Raw genomic sequence first — 6263 nt, 5'->3', positions numbered from 1 at the left:
CCCCGAAGCTCCCCTGTTCCTGGCCAGGCCGCCGGAGGAGGTCGCCGCACTCTTGGGGACTGGGCTATGGTGCTGGTCCCGGGAGGCTGGAATGTCGCCACTGGCGCTGAATCGCGCGCTCCCCTCCAGGGCTGCCCTCTGCCTCCGGGACATGGACAGCTGACACCCCCCTCACCGTGGACCCACCTAGCGGGGTCACACAGGGCTCTTCCCCCTGCTGGACAAGAGCTGGAGAGCCTTGTGCCGTGGGCAGTTGGGGTGAAGGGACACGTCGCCCCCTGTGGTTTGGCTGCGCACTGCGCGCTGGGAGACCCTGGCTCTGGCTCCAGGCTTCTTGATGCCAGAGGCGATTGGACGGCAGCCGGGAAGCACCTGCTGGCCTCCCTTTGGTAGGACCACCAGACATGTGGATTTGGATCCTGGCGCCTCATGTCCTTGTAGAACTACAGGGAGGATCCAGTTCACCAAAGGAGCTGGAGAGGGGAGGGGGGATTGGAGAAGAAACCCCCACAGCTAGACTGGGTTGGAGGTGGAGAGGGAGGTAGGGAGCCCGCTGAGCAGGGATACACGGTGGTGGAGGTGGGTGGGGTTGGTGGAACCGTCATCCTCATATTTGGTGATTATCCAGATAAGTCAGGCCCCTGAGCGCACTGCGTTCCTTTTACAAAGGGAAACCAAACTGGAGAGCTTGGCGGCGTAGAGGTCCAGCTGGGCTCCAGCACCACCTGGAAGGGCACCTTGAGCTCCGGAAGCAGAGCCCTCCCTGTCGGTGGTCAGTAGGTCCGGTGGTGATCACGCACAGCCAGGCTTTTCTCTTATCCTAAGGCTGCTGAGCAGAGTGAGGGCTTCTCGCTACCCTGCTGATGGGCACTGCTTGGAATTCATGGATTCCAGTCTTTCATTTCGACTTCCATGGTCTTTATGTGTCCAAATCCCTGCGTATATTATTCATCTCTCAGTCACAGCATGCTCCCATTTCCTCTGTGCTTAATAAGAACTCAGACCTCTCTTTCTCCTCCCTCTCATTAAGAGGCTTATCTCCTACTTCATAGAGAAAAGAGGAATCACTAACTGTTTCTTCAGCTTTCCATCTTCAAACCCACAAACTCCACCTAGACTTTTCCTGCATTAAGGAAGGTGGTGCTTTCCTCCATGTGCGGTTGATCCCCCATCTGTGTTAATGACTGGGGGTCTACCTTCAACCCCCAACAGCAGTACCCCCTCAGACCAAAGCTTCCTGCCCATGCACCTCAAGTTCTCACTTCTGTTGTCTTTGGCTTCCCAAGCCTTCTACCCACTCCGTCAGTTCCTTTGGGAAGAGATTAGGGCCTTTCTGTTTTGTAGATTGCTTCTTTCCCCAGGCAAAATTTCTGAGCTAGGATTTGTGCTTTTCTCTGAGCAACAGTCTTGTTTTAGGATTGGGATGCTAGATGGAAAGGAAACAGGAGTTCTCAGCTGTCCTCTCTTGGGATGGAACCTTATAATGGTATCCTCTGTGATCTCATGCCCCAGAGTCTCCATTCAGTGAGTAGGGGCTGGGCGGAAGAAGAGAGTCCTTACCTCTTGGCCAGTTCTAAGTCCTTGCCCTTGACTTAGCCTCAGCAACAGGTAACTGGGAGCAGTATGAGAAATGCTGAAGTCCTGCCCCTCCCAGGAAGAAAGTCCTCTGTCTGGGACCTGGGGAGAGGAGAGAGGAGGCCTCTTGTCTTTGGTTGTACCAATCTGGAGCAGAGTTTTCATCTCACAGAGCTGGGAGCAGGGAGAGAGAGGGCAGTTCAAGGTTGGTGTTTGGTTCACATACCACAGACTCTTATCATAGTTTAATAGATTTTCTTGCACAGATACTTCTTTGTTTGCTGAGTACCCTAGGGTCATTTTCTGATACTTTAAATGGCTGTCTGTTCATTGGTTTCACTGGGGAGTGGGTCTGTGAGTTCCTTGGGCTGAAAGTCAATCTCTTACAATGGTTTTCAATTTAATGTTGGTTTCACTGATGATTTATCATCTTAAAATCCTATTTTAAGGGAACTTTGCATATAAATTGGGTATCTGGTGAATGTGTTAGTTACCTTTCTATTCCTATAACAAAACACCTGAGTTGACCAATTTACAAAGAGTGGAAAGTTTATTTTGGTCCACAGTCTTGGAGGTTTCAGTCCATGGTCATGACTTCAGTCATGACCCCAGTGCTTTAGGTTTTGTGACCTGGCAGCCCACCATGGCAGAAGCATGTGGTGGAGCAAAGCGGCTCACCTCATGGCCAGGGCTCAAAGCAGAGAAAGAAGAAGGGGCCGGGGGTCCGATTTCCTCTTCTAAGCCACACCTCCCAATGACTGGAAGACCTCCCACTAGACTCTGTCTCTTGAAGGTCCCACCGCCTTCCCATGGAGCCATGGGTGAGGAATAAGCTTTCAAACATGGGCCTTTGGGGGGACTGTGTCAGTCAGTTTTCTCTCACTGTGACCAAAATACACAACAAGAACCACTTAGAGGAGGAACAGTTTATTTTGGCTTACAGTTTCAGAGGTTCAGTCCATGGTCAGCTGACTCCACTACTCCGGGCCTAGGTGAGGCAGAACATGGGGAAGGAGGGGTTGGCAGAGGGAAACTGCTTCTCTCCCTGCAGCAGGAAGCAGAGCGGGGAAGGGGCTGCAGAGAAGATGCACCCTCCCAGGGCAGCCCCCAGTGACTCCCTCCTCCAGCCCCGCCCCACTGCCTGCAGTTACCACCCAGTTAGCACATTCAAACTAGGATGGACTGATCAGGTCCCAATCATCTCGACTCTGAATATTCCTGTGTTAATTTGGAGGACACCTCAGATCCAAACCATAGGAGTGAATCTAAGGAGTTGTTAACTTTTTTTTTGAAGGTGTGATAATAGCATTGTAATTATTCTTTAAAAGAGTTCTTATCTGTTAGAAATACACACGGATGCCTGACACAGGGTGCAAGCCTGTAATCCCTGCTAATCAGGAGGCTAAGGCGGGAGGATCCCAGGTTGGAGGCCAGCCTGAGCAGTTTTCACTTGTGATGGAGTATGGGTTATGGTTTTACAAAACCAAGAGATTAATCTGGGGACGCAGCTCGGGGTAGCGCACTTGCCTGGCATACTGGAGGACCTAGCTTCAATTCCCGGCACCCCCTGCCCCAGCTTCCATAAGAGCGAAAAACAAACAGAAAGCCCAGAAAGTTCAAAACTTCAAGTACTCTGTGTTCTGAAACAATCACGTGGAAGCAGCTCTGCACAAACACAGTTTCACTAAAATCAAATTACTTCTCAGTATCTGAAATGGCATGAATTTCAATCAAGTCCCCAATCAAAATTTATTACAAGTTCTCATTGTGCATCAGAAGCTTCTGTCGTTTCAATCAAAATCATTTTTAGACGATTAATGATTTTTATGAACAAAAAGCGATGATGAAAATTGCTTCTGTTGTATGTCAGGAATTTATAACAAGGCAAATTTATGCCCTGCATTGAAGTTGAGTGGAAACTGAGCTTGCAAGACAAAGTACAGTTGATGGCGCCTTTTGACTATGAGCCAGGATGTTCGGAATCAATCAGAAAGTGGATTAGCACTTGTGAGTCACACAATTACAGCCTAATGTCTTTCAGGATTTAAAAAGTTCCTTTTATATGTTTTTTTCTATAGACCTATTAATGGGAAGATTTCCCCCCTACACTTCTTAAAAATGTCGACTTAATTTCCATTTATTTTGCTGTAAATGGAAATTTACTTTGACAATAGATAATTGATTTGCCTGTTTGTATTTGCACAGAGAAATAGTCAAAATTTGCACAATTATAATTGGTCTTGATAACAATAGGAAACAAAAGTGTTAAAAGTATGAAACAAAACTATTCTTTCATCTCAATTGTGATGCTATAACATTGCCTGTATCATAACTCATTCACTGTTTCCAAATAAATCAGTAATTTATCCTTTTTTGACTTATTCTTTTTCTATCTATGAAGTTATATTAAAATTACTCACGGTGATTTTTTTCATTAGTTTGAAATCCAAGTTGAATACGTACATCACCTTAATCTCTCCACCCAACTCCCAGAGCCTCGAGCCCACTTGGACGGCAGCTGTCTTCTAACTCACCTCCCTGATTTCCAGCTTGTCCTTCTAAAGTCACCTTTTACTCAGCTGGCCACCTGTGTGGTTCATGCAAAACGCAGAACTGACCGCCTCTCTCTTTGGCTTCTTGTTCAGTGTGCCAAACCACTGACGGCGGTTTCTCAGTCTTGAGTACAGATACATGGAGAAGCCCCATCCGAGAGTTTGAGACACTCGGTGAGTTAGCAGTGAAGAGCTTTCCTGTGTGGAAGACTGCTAGCAACCCCAACTACAAATGAAACTGTTACGGTGCTGGGGACAATGCCAAGACCCTCCTTCAAACCCTGATCCCTGCCATCAAGTCAGGAATACCTCAGATGTGTTGCTCAGAGTAATAGGCATGAGTTCATTAAAAGAGATGGGAAAGGGGAAAAGGGGACACTCTCAAAGGACAGAGTCGGTCCTCTCAGAGAAGAGAAAGAGAACATGCTCTCCTGTCCTCCAGTTTTATTGGGGTTCTAGGGAAGTTTCCAGGGAGTCCAGCCCAGGCCTACCTCTCGACTTTTGACTGACAGCAGGATGACATCAGACTTTCAAGTCCCCATTGTGCATGACAACTCTAGGTCACTTTGACCCACGCTGACTGGTTCTAATTGGAACCTGTTCTTACAGATTATCCCCATCTCCCTGAGTTCTGGTATCTGATCTGTGTAAGGTAGGTCACAAAAGACCCCCCCCCTCTTCTTATTATTGGCATTTGGGGGCCTACATTTCTCATGCAGATAACAGGTAGTAACATAGTCTGTCGGCTGAAGCTAGGCAGGGCTGCAAGTTAACTGCTTTTTAAAAGAGGAAGCATGTGGGATTCAGCACAGTGGACCCATTTTAAAGAGTTCGTCTCTTCTCCAATGGCTGACATTGGAGAAGACAATGCTAAGTGAAGTTAGCCAATCCCAAAAAAACAAATGGCAAATGTTTTCTCTGATATAAGGATGCTGACTTATAGTGGGGTAGGGAGAGGGAGCATGGGAGGAATAGATGAGCTCTAGATAGGGCAGAGGGGTGGGACGGGAAGGAAGGGGGCAGGGGGTTAGCAATGATGGTGGAATGTGATGGACATCATTATCCAAAGTACATGTATGAAGACATGAATTGGTGTGTACACACTTTATATACAAACAGATATGAAAAATTGTGTTCTGTGTGTAATAAGAATTGCGATGCATTCTGCTGTCATGTATTTAAAAAATAAAAGCAATTAAAAATAAATAAAAAAATCCAGCCACACTGAACACAAAGGCATAAGGCAAAAAAAAAATTTATTTTTTTCTCTCTTTTTTTTTTTTTGATACTGGGGATTAAACTCAAGGGTACTCAACCGTTACTGAGCCACATTCCCTGTTCTATTTTGTATTATCTTTAGAGACAGGGTCTCACTGAGTTGCTTAGTACCTCATAATTGCTGAGGCTGGCCTCAAACTTGTGATCCTTCTGCCTCAGCCTCCCAAACTGCTGGGATTACAGGAGTGTGCCACCATGCCTGGCTCAAATTATGTTTTTATATATGCATGAATACACCAGAATGAACCCCACCATATAATTAACATGTACTACTACAAAAAAGGCTTATATTGAACATTTAAAAGAATATGAAAATAAAACACCTGACTAAACATTCTTCTTAGATCTTTATGTAACAAGGACAGGTTAAATTCGTGTATTTAATTATGTTCCCTCCTGAAATACCACTAAAATGATAATGTACAGAGTTTTAAAAACACAAGCCAAGCTCTTTGGATGGTGTAAAGAGCTAGTCAGGGGGCTGAGGTAGGAGAATTGCAAGTTTGAGGCCAGCCTCAACAACTTAGAAAGACCCTGTTTCAAAAATAATAAGAGCTAGGGATGTGGTAAACACCCTGGGGTTCAATCCCCAGTATAGGGGTAAGGGAGGCATAAGCTGGGAAGCTTGAAGAAGACAAGATTGTGGAGCACAACAACAGGTTCTGGAAAGTAAAACAGAAGGGTAAATGGTAACTGATTTAACATCTCTAGTTAGCTGAGTACTAAACTATTAGTGAAGATCAAAACCACACCAAGTTATGCTATAGAAGCTTCCAAACAGGAGTTGACACCCTGCATCTCTGGAAACAGGATGAAGGGGTGAAGATTGGGAGAAATCTATTTAACAAGATTCCTTTT

The sequence above is a fragment of the Marmota marmota genome, unplaced genomic scaffold, assembly GCF_001458135.2.
Source record: "Marmota marmota marmota unplaced genomic scaffold, marMar, whole genome shotgun sequence".
Classification (NCBI taxonomy): domain Eukaryota; kingdom Metazoa; phylum Chordata; class Mammalia; order Rodentia; family Sciuridae; genus Marmota; species Marmota marmota.
Note: the sequence above shows the minus strand (reverse complement) of the source record.